The following is a 17741-nucleotide window of genomic DNA, read 5'->3' as shown; positions in this document are numbered from 1 at the left end:
TTTCTTCTTTGTTCTTTTAATTTTTTTTCTGATGCAGTCCAGTTTTTGAACTTGGAATACTAATAGAGACCTTTAAATTATCCTTAGGCATTATGATGGCCTTTCACATTTCATTCCATCACTGTAAAATGGGCAGCATTCAAATGAACTCTCTCACTTGGTGGTATATATTTGTTTAAAAAACATTTTTAAGAGTTTTTATGAAAAGGTTTATGTATTTGGGATCAAAAGATTTTCTACTGATAGTTCATCTGTGCAGTTGAGGTTGTAAATCATTGGGAAAATGTGAATTTTTATCAACAACTTGGAATATATGTTCTTTGTGGAGTTAGATATAGGTGTTTATAAAAGATAACTTGTGTATTTGTAGGTCGTAATAACACCATTTCCCAAACATTAATCCTTCTCCTATAACTTTATTGTTTTGTTTGCTGAAGATTTGACTCCCTTAATTTTTCCTAACTAACATTAGAGCATTCACTAATATACTGTAAGTCAGAGAAAGCAGATTAAAATGATCTTCCTTACCCTTGTGCTGTGACATCATTAAAGTGCACATAATGTACAAAAAAAAATATGATGAATGATTGGATATGGGTATGGGTGGGTGGGTTGGATGATAGAGGAAAAGGGAATTAAAAAGGTTACTCCTAGGATTTTAGTTTTGGCAGTAGGGTATTTTGTAGTATCATTCATTTAGGTAAGTAATTCTGATGGAGGAACCAGGTATTGGTATTGGGGCTGAAGGGAAGAGGTGAATTCACTTCTGAACAAGTAGAATTTGAGGTTTTTATGGAGTCCAGTGGGCAGTTGGATATAGAACTGAAGCTCTGAAGGGAAATGTAGAAGCTGATGTATAGATTGAGGAGCCCACAGCATTGAAGTTATTGTACAAGGATGAAAGAAGGCAGTAACAAAAGAGGGAGCAGGACAGAACCTTGCAGAGTACTCCTGAGCAGAGGAGGAGTAATTCTTAGAATCTTTGACTTTCTTTTAAAGCTCACATCCAGAGTATTAATGATAGTGAATTCGGTTTGGCCTGCTTTCAAAATCTAGGTTGAAGTGGCTACTGTCTTGCCACTTCCTCTGATAATGCACTGGTATTTCTCCCATAGCAGTAACATCCTCTGGAACTGTCCTTCATGTTTCTGCTCTTGCTGTCTACAGTCTGTTCTGCACAGAGCTGTTGGAATGATCCTTTTAAATAAATGTCAGATCATGGTACTCCCTTGATTAAAATTCTCCAGTGGATTTCATCTCACTCTGAATAAAATCCAAAGTCCTTACCATTGCCTACCAGGTCCTACATGATCGCTATTCAAATGTTAGGTCATTCTTAGAGATTGTCATACTGAGTGAAGTAAGTCAGACAGAGAATGACAAATGTCATATGATAACGCTTATATGTGGAATGTAAAAAAATGGTACAAATGAACCTGTTTACAAAACAGAAATAGAGTCTCAGATGTAGAAAACAAACTTATGGTTACCAAGGGGGAAAGGTGGGGGAGGGATAAATTGGGAGATTGGTATTGACATATACACACTACTATATATAAAATAGATAACTAATAAGAACCTACTGTATAGGACAGGGAACTCTACTCAATACTCTGTGATGACCAATATGGGAATAGAATCTAAAAAAGGGTATATATATGTATATTATAACTGATTCACTTTGCTGTACAGCAGAAACTAACACAACATTGTAAATCAACTATACTCCAATAAAAAAATTAATTAAACAAATGTTAGGTCATTGGAGAATTCCCCCCTGACCACTCCCATCATTTTCATTGTCTTATCTTGCTTTATTTTTTGTAGTATTTATCTGACATAATTTATCTGTTGAATTGTTTATACAAAACGTAAGCTCTGTGAAAGCAGAAACTTTCCTCTTCCCAGTGTCCAGAACAGTGCCGGGACCACAGTTGGTCCCAGTTAGTATTTGTTGAATGAATGAAAACAAGTGACAATATTGGATGTAGTCACTTTCCTGCTTAAACGTTTATTCTTTTATTCCCTTTGTTCAAATTTATTAGGGTACTCTTGTTCCCTTCCCATTATGCTCTTGAGTTCACATTCACACAGCAGCCAGAATGATCTTTTAAAACTGTGTATTAGATTGCGTCATTCTCTTCTTTAAAACTCTTCTATGGAGTAAATACTTCAGATTAAAAATACATAACAAAATTAAAAAGTAAATTAAAAAAAACCCAAAGATCAAATTCCTATCATAGCCTACAAAGCCCTTCATGGTCTGGCACCTGTCTGCTTTAAAGCTTATTTCATGATGCTTGCTCCCTTGCCCACTTAAGGTCCAGCCTCACTGGCCTCACTTCGGTTCCTCTGATATGCCAAGGCTTTTTCTGTTTCAGTACCTCCATTGATACTGTTTCCCTTTTCTTAAACATTTTTCCCCTTACTGATTTATCCTCCATATTTACTTTTAGTTTGAATAATGTCTCAGTAATAATGTTTAATTAATGTTTTCTAAGCATCAGGGAAATGATACGAGAGGCCTTGCTATAAACTAGTTTTGGTGAATGAAATACAAGTGAATAGAAGAGTATAGTAAGTAGTAATTTTCATACTCCTAGGGGAATAGTTTGAGGGAGGGTGGGCAAGCTTACTGTCCTTTACCCTTGTTTTTAACTAGAGCAGCTTTACTTTCTTCTGTTTCTTTAGCATATAATTTAAGAGTTCTTGCTTTAAAAAAGAGTTCAGAAAATACCACATGTGCTCAGTGGTATGATAAGAGCTATGCACAGGATTCCCTGAGAACACATAGCTTCTTTATGGCTAAATTTTTTTTAAATTAATTAATTAATTAATTTTTTTGGCTGCGTTGGGTCTTCGTTGCTGTGCGTGGGCTTTCTGTAGTTGCGGCGAGCAGGGGCTACTCTTCCTTGCGGTGTGCGGGCTTCTCATTGCAGTGGCTTCCCTTAGCGTAGCACAGGCTCTAGGTGTGTAGGCTTCAGTAGTTGTGGCGCATGGGCTTAGTTGCTCCACGGCATAGTGGGATCTTCCCGGACCAGGGCTCGAACCCGTGTCCCCTGCATTGGCAGGCAGATTCTTAACCACCGCACCACCAGGGAAGTCCCTAAAGTGTACAGTTTTAATGGCATTAAGTACATTCACATTGTTGGGCAGTCATCACTATCATCCACCTCTAGAACTAATTTGATTTTGTAAATCTGTAACTCTATCCATTAAACAATAACTTTCCATTACCCTCTTTCCCTAGTCTCTGGAAACCACCAGTGTGTTTTCTATCTCTATGAATTTGACTACTTTAGTTACCTCATATAAGTGGAATCATGTAGTATTTGTCCTTGGTTGCTTGTGCTTTTAGGGTCATGTGTAAGAAACCATTGTCTAATCCAAGGTAACAAGGATTTATATTTATTTTTCTTCTAAGAATATTATAATTTTAGCTCCTACACATTGGTCTTTGATTCATTTTTAGTTAATTTTTGAATGTAATGCAAAAATAGGTGTCCAGCTTTCTTTTTCATGTGGATATTCCATTTTTGTTAGCACCATTTTTGGGGAAGATTATTTTTCCCCCATTGACTTATCTTGGTTCCCTTGTTGGAATAATTATCTTTTAAATACAGAATCTACAGTTATACCACTTCTTTTTTTAAAAATTTATTTATCTATTTATTTGGTTGTGTTGGGTCTTAGTTGCGGCATGTGGGATCTTTTGTTGTGGCATGTGGGCTTCTCTCTCGTTGTGGCACGCAGGCTCCAGAACGCGCCAGCTCTGTAGTTGCGGCACACAGGCTCTCTAGTTGAGGCTCGTGGGCTCAGTTGCCCCGCGGCACGTGGGATCTTAGTTCCCCGACCAAGGGTCGAACCCACGTCCCCTGCATTGGAAGGCAGATTCTTAACCACTGGACCACCAGGGAAGTCCCTCTTTGTTTCTTAATATTAATAATTTATATATTTTTTTCCTGATCAGTCTGGCAAGAGATTTATCAGTTTTATTGATTTTTATTTTTCTTTTTTTTTTATAAGGGATTTTAATGGTTCTACAACTTTTTTTTTTTTAATTTATTTTTATTTTTGGCTGTGTTGGGTCTTAGTTTCTGTGCGAGGACTTTCTCTAGTTGTGGCAAGCGGGGGCCACTCTTCATCGCGGTGCATGGGCCTCTCACTATCGCGGCCTCTCTTGTTGCGGAGCACAGGCTCCAGACGCGCAGGCTCAGTAGTTGTGGCACACGGGCCTAGTTGCTCTGCTGTATGTGGGATCTTCCCAGACCAGGGCTCGAACCCGTGTTTCCTGCATTGGCAGGCAGATTCTCAACCACTGCGCCACCAGGGAAGCCCGATTTTTGTTTTTCTGTTTTCAATTTTCATTGATTTCTGTTCTTTATTATTCCCTTTCTTTTTTATATGGGTTATATTAATCTTTTTTCCCTAGTTTCTTAAGGTGGAAGTCGATGTTATGTTGAGTTCTTATTTCTTTTCTAATGCTTTCTGCTATAAATTTTCCTTTAAGTGCTGCTTTTGTTGCATCCCACAGATGCTAATATGTTGTGTTTTTATTTTCATTTAGTTACACTATTTTCTAATTTCTCCCTTCATTTCTCTTTCTTCTTTGACTCATGGGGTATTTAGAAACATGCTATTTATTTTGAGATATTTTGGGATTTTTGAGATATACTTTTAGTATTGATTTCTAATTTAATTCCATCATGGTTAATTTATATTACTTGAATCTTTAAAAATTTATTGATTGTTATTCTTTCCAAGCAACTTTTTCCAAATAACTATTTTAAAACTGATTTTAGACCATTTACATTAGTTGTAGTTAAGTTTAAACCTACTACCTTGCTATTGTTTAAAATTTTTTCCTATATTGTCTTTGTTCTCTTTTCCCTCTATTCTGCCTTCTTTTGGATTTAGTATTTTTTCTTTTTTATGTTTTATTTCTTTTGTTGGCTTATTAACTATCATCTTTTTTTTTTGCAAGTGATTGCTTTTAGGGTTCATAGTCTACATCTTTAACTTATCACAGAGTATCTTGAAATTATATTATACCACTTCACATGTCGTATAAGAACCTTACAACATTGTATTGTTGTAAGGCTGTTGTTGTGCTATTATTACCTTCCTGGTTGTTGTGCTATTATTACCTTCCTGGTTGTTGTGCTATTATTACCTTTTACTTCTGTGCATGTTATAAACTTCACAGTATATTGGTATTATTTTGTTTTAAATAGTCAATTATCTTTTTTTAAACAAAATATATTTATTTATTTATTTATTCATTTTTGGCTGCATTGAGTCTCTGTTGCTGCGTGTGGGCTTTCTCTAGTTGCGGTGGCTTCTCTTGTTGCGGAGCACAGGCTCTAGGCACGTGGGCTTCAGTAGTTGTGGTGCACTGGCTTAGTTGCTCCGAGGCATGTGGGATCTTCCTGGCCCAGGGCTCGAACCCGTGTCCCCTGCATTGGCAGGGGATTCTTAACCACTGTGCCACCTGGGAAGTCCCAGTTATCTTTTAAAGAGATATAACAACTAAGGGGAAAACTCTTTTAGATTTACCCTCATTTTCCATTTCTGGTGCTTTTCATTCATTTGGTTAGATCCAGAGTTCCAACCAGTATCTTTTTTCTTCTGCCTGAAGAACCTCTTTTAACATTTTTTTGGTGGGGGTGGGGGCTGCGCCACGCAGCATGCAGGATCTTAGTTCCCTAACCAGGAATCGAACCCACGTCCCCTGCAGTGGAAGCACAGAGTCTTAACCACTGGACCGCCAGGGAAGTCCCCTAACATTTCCTATAGCTTATTTCTGTTGGTGATGGCATCTTCCAACATTAACCATTTGAAATCATCTTTATTTCACCTTAGAGAACATATCTTTCAAAAACTACCGAATTATCAGTTGATAGTTTCTTTCAGTATGAAGATAAACTTCACTGTCTTGTGTCTTGTGTTGTTTCCAGTGAATAGTCTGCTTTCAATCTTATTCTTCCCGTGTATATAATGTGTCATTTTTCTCTGTCTGCTTTTAAGATATTCTTTTTTTTTTTTTTAAACTTGTTTAAAGCAATTTGCTTATGATGTGCTGTGGTTTTCTTCATGTTTCTTGTGCTTGGGGTTTAGTCTCTGTGATCTGTGTGTTTATAATTTCCGTCAAATTTGAAAAATTTGGGGCCATTACTTTTTCAGACATTTTTTTCTGCTTCTTTTGTGCACTCCAGTTACCCATCTATTAGGCCGCTTGACGTTGTCTCACAGCTCATTTATGCTTTTTTTATTCAGTCTTGTTTGTCTCTGTGTTTTATTTTGTAGTTTCTGTTGCTATGCTTTCATGTTCATTGACGTTTTCTTTGCAGTATCTAATCTGCTGTTTATCCCAACCAGCATTTTTCATTACTAGAAGAATCAGTTTTTAAAAATATCTTTCATATCTGTACCTAACATGTTTAATCTTTCCATTTATCTTTCTGAATGTATTAACTACAGTTATAATAACTGATTTAATGTTCCTGCCTAGTAAATCTTTCATGTATGTGTCCTTTTTTATTGATTGATTTTCTCATTATATGTAGTATCTTCCTGTTTCTTAGCATGTCTGGTAATTTTTTATTGGATGCCAGGCATTGTCAATTTTACGTTGTTTGGTGCTGGACGTTTTTGTATTCCTATAAATATTTTTGAGCTTTGTTCTGGGATATAGTTAAGTTCCTTGCAAATGGATTTATTCTTTTGGGGCTTGCTTTTAATCTTTGTTAGGTGGGACTAGAGTAGTCTTTAGTCTAGAGCTCATTTTGTCCCAGTACTGAGGTGATGCCCTCCTGGGCACTGTACTTGATGTCTTATGAATTACGAGATTTTCTACTCTGGCTGGTAGGTATACAAACTATTCCTGGCCCTGTGTGAGCCACGGGCAGTGGTATACTAGAGCTTGTGAGGGCCAGTTTTCAAAATATCGGGAAGTTTGTGAGCTGGCTTAATTCTTAATAGAATTAAATTATATATACTTACAGTTAAATCAATTATATTAAGAATAAAGGTGATAAATACTCAAAACTCATTACTTCCAAATTATATTATTACTTATTACTATTTTGATGCTTTGGTGGTAATTTATTATATCACTATTTTAGAAATATTCTGTAATGTTTAATGTGCTACCATGTATCTCTTCCCATCTTTCACTCAGTGATATTCCTTGATAGCTTGAAATTGGCCATGGGTAGGAGTATTCACACCAGAGTCATTGGTAACCCTGCAAACCAGGAACTATAAACCACCAACTGCCCTTAGTTGTTACACATTTTCTAGCATACCCCTGGCTATGGGTAAGAGTGGTTTTCCAGACCTTGGGTGCACTGCATATACTGATCAGTGCTCAGCTCAAGACTTGAGGAGGATCTCTGCAGATCTCCTGAGGTCTTACTTGCTCTCTCTGAAGCTGCCTTCTCTCTGGTACAAGTGTTCTGGGAACCTTAGCTACTTGGGTCTCCCCACACTCTGTGCTTCATTTTCTTAAATCAGGGAGACTGCTTTGCCTGGGATCACCCTCCTCACTCTGAAGCTTGGAAACTCTCCAAGCAGGAAGCTGGGGCTTTGCTTTATTTGTTTCTTCTCTTTCATCGATCACTCTCCTATATTGTCTGGTTTCCAGTGTCTGAAAAACATTTTTATACATTTTGCCCAGATTTTTAGTTGTTTCGGATAGGAACGTAAATCTCATCTCTGTTACCCGGTCTTGGCCAGAAGCGGAAGTCCCTTGGAAGGGTTTTAGATAAGAGAGTGACAGAAATGTGCACTTCAGACCCCGCTGTAGACCATGCATTTGTAAGGGACAAGACTTAAAGTAGAAGGACCAATTACAAGTCATGTGGGTTAGTTCAAGTGAGAAGTGATGAAGGCCTAATGTTAGTCATGGATGACACTAGAGAGGTGGGGAACGATTTGAGAAACGTATAGGGGGAAGAATCTAGTTCAGGGTTTGTAAAAGGATGGGTCATGAGCCATTTACATCTCAGTCACCTGTACTGTTTGATAAAAATGAGGATTCTGTGTCCTGCCCCAACTTTATTGAATCTGAATTTCTAAGGATGAGGTTTAAAAATTTGTATTTTAAATAAGCCCCTAGGGTAATGCTTACAAACACTAAAGTTTCAGAAGAAAGTGATGGGATTTTTTTTCCAAAGGGTGAGCCTCATCTTTGGGGGAATCCCCTGCATTGGAATGACCTGAAGTGGTTAATTAAAAATAAAGATTTATGTGTGCATGTCCAGAACTGCTGAATCTGAATTTCTGGGGCAGTTAGTTCCAGGAATTTCTTAGGCACACTAAAGTTTGCCTACTTTGCAGGTATAATCTCACTGAACTTCATAGTAACCCTGAGATGTAGTCGGCAGGTATTATGTCTCCAGTTTTATAGGTGAAGAAATGAAACGCAGAAGTGCAAAGTGGTTTTCTCTTGGTCAAACAGTTACTATTGATGGTGGGTAGAGAATCATATTTCCTTCTCCTTCCACCAAATCTGATGCTCTTTCTACTTCCTTTCTGTTGACTATATAATAGGCTTATCTCTGAAATCTGTAGGAGGCATCCAAGACATTGCACCTGTGGTTACAAACAATTTAGGGAGCCAGGAAAGTGTGATCTTCTTGGTCATACTTTGTACCAAGTGAAAATTCGGTTCAGCTCTCTATAGCAAGTAACTGTGATAAACTTAATTGTCTAGGAAAAGTATTTCTGTCTTTGACCATTATCTTAATGCTTTTTACAACCAGCTTTGAATGTCCCTCTCTCTGTTTTCTTTTAAAATCACTTAAAGCCATAGTGTAGTGCAGTGCATGTGTTCAGTATTTTTGCTTATAACAACTGAAGAATTGGGTGTGAAATATGAATCTATATTATAACCTTTGTTCTGAGTTTTTTTTCCCCAAGGTCTTATAAAACTAAAAAAAAAAAAAATTCAGTGTCTTATAATTTAGATTGCATTTAGCTTGGATGTCACAGTTTTACTTTTATAGTATGTTGTGTGGCTTATAACTTTGCTATATTAGTAGAACTGATATATTTTCTAGTGAGATTTTCTGTAGTCTTTTGAAGTGATTTCATATGTGCCATGAATCTGAGATCCGTAATCTGTTTAACACAGTAGTACTAGTGTTAGACTGCAAATGGTAGGAAAAGTAATTCTTTTCAGTAAAGATTGGTTTCTGGATTTGCTTTTGGAATTCTTGAATAGTCAATGAATTTTGTTAGTACGTGAAAACAAGCAATGCTCTGTGGCAAAGAATAAATAAGGCCTTAGGAATGGGATTTAAATGGTTTGTTTTCTATTTTGTATGCTTTTCAAAAGACAAAGTAGCTAAGTTTTTTAAACTTCTGGAAGTAAGTTACTATATTTAAATAGTTCAAGTTTAAAAATTATTGTAGCTTGTCACAGTTCTAAGTAGCTTCTCTGCTCCAGAAAGCATATAGTATTTGTGCAGAATCTTAAATATGAAATGTATAGTGCATGAAATGAAGACTGCTATGTAGGGAATATAAGAAGAGTTTTGACTACTTTAACTCCTTGCTTGTTACAAGAGAATTTATATCAACTTCTAAATTTAGGAATAGCTAGATCTGTATTAATTTTTTATGGCATTTCCTAAAGTCTTTTTTAACATTTGAAAACAAATGAGGGAATGCACTGGCGGTCCAGTGGTTAGGACTCTGCGCTTCCACTGCAGGGGACCCAGGTTCAATCCCTGGTCAGGGAAGTAGGATCCCACAAGACGAGTGGAGCGGTGGGGGAAAAAAAAAAGAAAACAAATAATAGGAATGAAGTGTTTGAGGATAGATATTAGTATTTCTTAATCGCTGTCTATTGTTTTTTTTCCTCCAATTAAAAAATATTTAAATATAATTGACATTATGTTAGTTTTCTACTGTATTTTAGTGAAACTTTTCACTGAGAACATATCAGGTTGACAACTCCAGTAACAAATTTTATCCACAAAACAGATATAAGGCTATGTGCATTTTCTGTGTAGATTTTTACTCTTTCTTTTTATTATACAGGAATTTGGAATGGTACACCATGCTGAATCATTTTAGAATGCCACTGATAGATTTCTTTGACATATATATGACTTTTTTTTAGCTTATTTTTCCAGTAATAAATGGGTAGAAATGACTTAAAAGTTTTATATAATGCTTTTCATTATCATTGTAAGCACATTGATGTGTTTCTCAGACTTGTAACCTACAACCATGTGTATGTTTTTAAGAAGCTGACTTTTTTTTAAGGAACGTTTGTACAGCTACATCTTGATTTGTTTCTTCACTTATTTTGTCACATTTATTTTCTATTTATATTCAAAATAACATGGTCAAATTAGTCACAGAGGGATAATCTAACCAAGACAAAAACGTTACTTTAAAAGACATAGAATGTTTTAAAGTCACATTTAGGGGAAAGTCATCTTTTTTACTGCATTCTTAAGCTTTCTAGATTTATTCCCTAATATTGTTATAAAACACAAAAAAGTACTTTTCTATTAATGTCTGAGAAATTACAGATATATCTGTATGTCTACATTGGTAGTCAGAAAAGGAATCTAAGGAGCTCTAAAACTTGTTAGAATTTTAATTTAGAATTAAATTTGAAATATTTTATGTGGGTACTGTGAGAAGCATTTGTAAGAGTATTAACAAATCATCTTAGTCTGCTAAAAAATAACACATATTTTGTAGCTAAATATAAGGAATTATTTGTGAAATTTATTAGAAAATGCAGTGTGTGGTGTGTTAAGAAATATTATCAGTTTTATCCACAAATCTGTAAACAGTAACACATCCATAGTGACTATATTGTGGTTTCCCTTCACAGATATCAAGTTGTGCTAGTACAACCATATAAATAAGTAATACCTGAAGTCTCAGTGTAACATGGACATTAACAGTGATGACAGATAAATGCAGACGCTTGGGAATCAAATACTAGGCGAAACACTTTTAAAAAAGGTAAGAAAAAATGTAATCTTAATTAAGACCAAGCGGGCTTTAGTTAGTAGAAGTAACTGAAGTTTCTTTTTCACTGTATTAGGCTTTTAAGAAGCCTAATCTGCCTAATCATCTGCATGATCCTGTTTATCTTAATACTGGTAGGACTCAGCTGTAAGTATCAGTTCTTCTGTGAAAATAACTGTTGCAGATCTCCTTGCCTGGCAAAGATCATAATGGATGATGTTTCAACAGCAAACCCTACCCAAATAGGATAGTAACGTTACTGATTGGAACTTGATAGAGCGCTGGAATGGGCGTGCCAGTGAATACTCAGAGACACATCCTAAACTGTGGATCCTCTTTGGCTCTGTTGATTGCTGCCATCTCCATACACCATACAGTGTAATGCTTTACCATGTTTGTGAAAGGATTTCAGGGTTGAGTACAAAGGCGTTGGCAATTCGAATCTGTTATAAGAGTGAAGTTTCAAGTCAAGGGTTACTTTTTTGTAGGACCATTTTTCACTGTGCACCCTCCTCATGTTAATTTAGAACATTTTTTAATGTAGTATTAAATAATTTTATTTAGACAATTTTCCTACCTTGTGCTTTTCAAGAATTTAGAAGACATATCTGGGAGAAGTTACATCTATAGATATTAGATATTAGCCTTGTTGCCCTCTTGCTGACTAAAACTGTAATCTATTTATTTTTCCTAGGCAGTAAATCTAGTTTACAAAGCTTGATAATTGCATCAGTTTTTATTTTTAAAAAATTTTTGCATTAGTTTTTAAGTTGCAATCCTTTACCAAAAATAGTGTCACTTTTAGAATATCTAGTTTTATGTTTATAATAAAGTGACAATTTCCATCATGAACATCGCTAGTCTTTTTCCTGGTGTTCCTCCTTGTTTTTGGATGGGCACTCATAGTAACCCATTTATCCAGATTCTCTGAAAAGGATATCATAATACATTATTATAAAGTAAAACTGTAATTAACCAGACTGTCCAAGAAATGGATTATAATTAGATTAATTAAAATATCTGGCCAACTGGGTACTAAAGCCAGAAAATCCTTATTGTTTTTGTTTTTGTTGAAAATCCATATGCCAAAAATAATAGAAATTTCCCTTTATAAAAAATTTCCCTTTGTAAAGTCTTGTAGCACTTTATAACCAAAGTTATAATGTATATATATTGCAGAAGACTTGGTTGATTCTTTGTTGTACATAATCTAAATTATTTTTGTTGTTCACTCCCTAGTTTTAAATACCTGAAAGCCAAACTTTGGGAAGGCCTCTAGAATAAGAGTAAGAGATTATAAATTCTGTATGAGAAATCTTCTTATCAAGGGCAGTCTTTGGGTCACCTCAAAACAATATTGCCTTAGACTCTAGAAAAGAACTGAGTTACATTTTGACTCAAAATAATACTGAGTTGTTGTAAAGATTTAGTATATTTCAAGCTCTTTTTGGTTTGTTTTTGTTGGTTTCTGAAAATCCTTTTCCAGTTTCTTGATATCTCTGAGGCTACAAAGTTAACAAGAATTACCAAAGATGTTACTAAAATATTTTAGCATAAGTTAATTTCCTTCTTTAATTCTTTTTTTTTTTTATTATTTTATTTTTAAAGAAAGGAATTTAGGAAGTTCTAGTATTCTCCATGGCTGAAGCTGAGAGTCTGAAACCATGATGCTTAAGCTCTATTCTAGATCATAGCTCCAACTCCTTCAGGATATAAGGAAAAGAGATAATATTTCCACAATGATAGATCTTTGGTTGTACAGGTAAGTTATTTAGTTTTGTAGTAGTGAAGACAACTGTAGTCTGTTTGTTTGCCTGTAATTAAGGAGAGGAGGCTTGTTATTTTTCTATACTTCCTTTGGTGCATGGAAAATTGTGCAGTCTGGGTAGCTGTTCATAGGAGTGCAGAGCTATAGGGAATGGTGTAGGGATGAAGTATTTTCCCAACAGGGGATAAATGAAGTAACTTAAAGTACATTGGAATCTCTAGAGCATTATACCTTTCTTTGACACTCTAGGTATTTTTGATTCAAGGGTAGTATGAAATTCCTTGACTTCTCTTTTTCCCCACTTGTCTTTTTAAGTGTATATTCATTCAGCTCTCTCTATATCTATGTCTCTCTGCCTACCCCCTCGCCCCTCTCTGAATGGGGAAGAAAGAAGAGATCCCTTTAAACAAGGGATCAAGATAGTATGTAATAGAGTTCCCAGGGTTCAAAGAGGCTGATATTAAGAACCTTAAGTTGAATTGCATAGGTAGGTCCCCAGGTCTCACTCTCCTTCTTTTAACCTTATAGATACTTTTGACATTATAGATAATAGTGGTAATTGCTCAGCGAAGAAATTTGTCTTAAAATAATTGTATGACAAGGATAGTCCCTAAACTGTTATTAAACAGTTCCTGTTTATGTTCTAGACAAATAGAAAAAGAATCATTGGTAACACTTCCCAATTGCTCTTGCTCTTTTTGCCTTTCACTTTGGTTTGTCTGCATGGTATCATGACCAGTTCCTAAAAACTGTTCACTTAATAAAACTAAATAAATACCAGCTAGAACATTGATGTTAATGAAGGATTGCCAGTCCTTCAATTCCCAAAATAAACCATACTACTTCAGTAATTATAGTGGAACAAAAGCTTACAGGCAGTGTCTTTGAAATATCTTGAGATTTCTAAAGTAAAGGTGATAGATAGCTGGAGTAGTGTTTCATTAGGTGGACCATTTTACTTTCAGTCACTGAAACAGTGATACAGATGTGATCACAGGGGCTGGAAATGTATGATCTGAAACATAGCTGATACTGTTTCAGAGAGCGTTTCAGAATCCTATAATTATATTTGAGAATCCTATAATTAGATCTTACAAGTAGATTCAAATTTGGGAGAGGGTAGTTCAACAGTAAATAAATGGGTGAGACATATGGAATTATAGGTAGGATTTGGGCCTTAATGTGAATGGACAGGGTAAAATTTGGTTGACTCTCCTTCTGAGATATGTTCTGCAATAGAGTGAAAACTTACGAAGGTGGGGAAGAGAGGAATTCTAGTGATTGATTATATTCTCTTCCCTCTATTGTAGAAAATGCCATATTCATTAGTTGGTGGATAACATAGGAAAAATGTCATTCTAATTGCTAGATTGGGTTTTGCCCATATGAATCTGTTAACTAACAGTTTCCCTTAATTCTAAAACTAGAGTGATTGATTGAATTACCAGTTCTAGTTGGGTGCTGGCTAATGTTTAAACCATGTTAACTATTTACTTAACTAACAGGGGTATTTTCTGAGATATGTTGTTTGTAAATGAGTTTCTTTCTCTTCCTTTAGCAACTTAATTTTTGGCAGGAATGTAATTTTGTACTCCAAACCTCTTCACTGAATTTCTTTAGTAACTCTTGTGTTATGCAGCTAAAATGAGGAAGACAACTGCTTTAGTCTGTAATACTTTATTTACAAAGCATGGCAAAACAATGTTGAGACTTGGTTGAGATAATTGGAACATTGTTAGTCTCTTTTAGGTAATTGAATTTTGCACTCAGTTTATCAGATAACTACAGAAAATGTGTGTCTTTATAAATGCTTATTCAAAAATAGAAAAGATAATGAAGAAAAAGTTTAGAACAGAAGAAAAAAATCATTAGAAGCAAGAGTGTTGAAATTTCACTTAACTCTAATCTTCAGAATTTTAACCAATTTAATACCTTAAGTATATATAATATGTTAATTTCAGGCAAGAGGTTTTTATAGTCCTCTGTTTGGTGCTTCCTTAGCCAAAGGGATAATGGTTTTATTTATAAATTTTTTATTATTAGGATTGAATAAAGAATTAAAGGATATGTTATAAATGGTCTAATTTAGTTTGAAACTTGATATATTTTAATAGACTACTGTCTGGATGCAGTGGTCTAAGGCAGTGCTTCTCAAACCCTAATAGACATTTAATGACCTGGGAATCAGATTAATTGGACGGTCTAAGGCAGGGCCTGATACTCTGCATTTGTAACAAGCTTCCAGTAGATGTCCATGGTGCTAGTTCTCAGGCCACACTTTTTTTTTTTTTTTTTAAGACTTTTATACTTTAAGGACAGTAAATATGAGTCACCAAATTTCTGTACAAAATATCCTATTGGTTTCTTTTTTTTTTTTTTTTTACTTTCTATTGGAGTACAGTCTATTTACAATGTTGTGTTAGTTTCAGGTGTTCAGGCCACACTTTGAGTTGCAAGAGTTTGAGGTACCACAAGGGTTCTTATCACAAAACAGTTTCGTTTAAAATATGGCCCAATAGCATAGGGTTTGAGAACTCTAAAACTTGGACTTCATTGTAGTTGTGAACGGAATAAAAAGATTTTTAGGGAGCAAAAGAAATGAAAAAAGTTTTAATATTTCATGTTGATCAGTGTTTTGATCACTGGAATGGTGAAGAAATAAAACAGACCCTCATTATAGGTGGTGTTTTATAATGATATATATACATTCTTTGTTAGTAGTTTTGGGTACTACTAATAATAGGATTATTTCATTAATAATGATAAGGCAGAAATTTTGCTCTCATTTGGATTGGTGTGGAGAGAAAAGGGCTAGGAATGCCTGTTACTGGAATCATTTGAAGTTTATATGCCCTTGACTGGCATCATATTTTAAAAAATAAAGATAAACGGTTTTTTGTGTGTGTGTTTATAAAATATTACTATTGCCAATATTATTTTTGAACCATAAATCACAAATATAATCAAATTGGCATTAAAGATATTTGCATTAGGTTTTGTAAATAAAGTTTATAAAATTAACTTGTTTTCTTCGTTATATTTACATAGGTATTTAATATTTAAAAATCTGTAATCTTCAAATTTGAAAGCTCCAGATTTGGGTGCATGAAACAAATACATTGATTTTAATATTTTTTAGTTTGTGCTCTTTTGAAACATCATTTGAAGTTTAACTTAAAGTTTTTGTAATTAAAAGTGGATATTTATGGGTCATTCACTGTTTATTACCTGTGAATAAAAATAGACTGTAATCTTGATAAGAAGATTTTAACAGAAGAGAATTATACATCAGGTCTGACTAATGAGTCCCAAAAGAGTAAAAGTTTACTTTGAAAAGCATTATTTTTAAGTTCTGATCAGTGTTCCATACTTACTGTTCATGTGATTGCTGTGGAATTCTCTAGAAAGAATTTTCACACTTTAATCCCAGGGCTGATTTTGTGAGTCTTGTAAGGTTTAAAAAAATTGTTAATTAAAAATTTAGAAGTATGCCATACTCTGAAACAAAACTAAATTCAACTGACTTACATATTTTGCAGGATACTTCTTCACTTTATTCATTTTGTCAGCAGGCAGGAACAAGAAGGCAGTTTCTTGTTTTTGTATGTGATACCGTGTTGCTGTATCTTCTGTAGTTCTTAATAACCTTTCCAACTGTTAGATACTTCTAAGTTGAGGCAAAGGAGAGATTGTATTTGATTTGTGGGGAGAGGGGTAGAATGGCATTTGGAGGGTTATGGGAGAGTGAGCTTGTGGGAAAGCTGGCAAAAGGGATGAGGGAAGAGGGTCCTGTGCAGCTTTGTACTACAACCATTACTGGCCTCTTCTCTCTGTCCATCCTGCACCCTATTCGAAGTCAGGCAGTGAAGTGGCAAAGTATCTTTTGAAAGCTAAATAGAGGAGGAGCAGAAGAATGGAGACTTGAAATTGTAACAGCTCCTTTAATTCTGCTTGTTGGGAGAACCTTGGAAAATAATCACTGAATCACTCAGTTTATCCAAATGGATCAATCAGGGCAGTTTTCAGTTTCCTTCTCATTTGTATTATAGAAACACCAAAGCATCCACAGCAGAAAGCCTGCTCATCTCCTCAACATGCATTAATACTGTGGCATACACATATACTCAGGAGTTGAAGAAGGAAAGGATGGGGTTATATGTGTATTCCTGATTTCTTAAATGTAATATTTGTTTGGCAGTGTGCTTCTTTCCCTTTTTCTTCTATCCTCTTTAGAATACTTCCTTTCACTTGCTAATTTGTGGCTCTACTTCTAGAGACTAGGGTGGCTTGGCTTTGCTCTGTATTGCTCTTAGCAAGTATAAGCTACGGTTGTGATTTCTGTTCATCTGCTTAGTTATAAAAAATTCTACTGCGATTTCTGTTCATCTGCTTAGTTATAAAACATTCTACTGCAACCAAAATTTTTTGGATGCCACGTAGTTTGTTTTCAAAGAATTTGACCTGAAACTCATTTTAGTAAGAGTGAATTAAAAAGAGCAGAGCCTGTCTTTTTACCTCCCAGAAGTGTTTTGAGAAAACATGAAAAGTGATTGGGATAGTTTATGTGATAGCTGCTATATAAATTCAAGATTATTATTTTAATAACCAAGATGAAGTCCTGTCTTTGAGAGAGATCTTTCTGGGCCCTTTGCCCCTGTATATCTGAGAGGTAGATACATAGCGAGGAAGGTTAAGAGCATGGAATCTAGAACCCTGCCCAGCAGTTTACTAGCTGTGTGAATTTGGACAGATTACTTAAACTGTATGTGCCTCAATCTCCTCATTTATGAAGTAGGAATGATAATAAGCACTTATTCTAATTGTTGTTAGACTTAAGTGAGTTAACGTATGTAAAGCATATAGAATGATTCCTGGAATGTATTAAGTGCCATATAATTGTTAGCTAATGTTATCACTTTTGGAAATGTTAATAAAATAATTATATCACAAAATTTAATATGGCTATACATGGATT

At 35.0% G+C, this 17741-nt stretch overlaps 1 protein-coding gene across 11 annotated transcripts in view; it reads left to right on the top strand.

The window, feature by feature from the left end:
- Positions 1–17741, top strand: part of ZZZ3 (zinc finger ZZ-type containing 3) — a 113674-nt gene that overhangs the window by 28078 nt on the left and 67855 nt on the right. For 9 of the 11 annotated variants that reach the window (XM_036824996.1, XM_036825023.1, XM_036825053.1 and 6 more), the window contains 2 exons: positions 10859–10992; positions 12607–12760. The exons of 1 other annotated variant lie outside the window; for it this stretch is intronic. The gene's annotated coding sequence lies outside the window, so the exon portion shown is untranslated. The remainder of the gene's footprint in view (positions 1–10858; positions 10993–12606; positions 12761–17741) is intronic. One more of the 11 variants, XM_036825005.1, reaches the window with a different exon arrangement.

This window comes from Balaenoptera musculus, chromosome 1 (genome assembly GCF_009873245.2).
Source record: "Balaenoptera musculus isolate JJ_BM4_2016_0621 chromosome 1, mBalMus1.pri.v3, whole genome shotgun sequence".
Lineage (NCBI taxonomy): Eukaryota > Metazoa > Chordata > Mammalia > Artiodactyla > Balaenopteridae > Balaenoptera > Balaenoptera musculus.
This window is presented reverse-complemented; position numbering and strand designations above follow the sequence as displayed.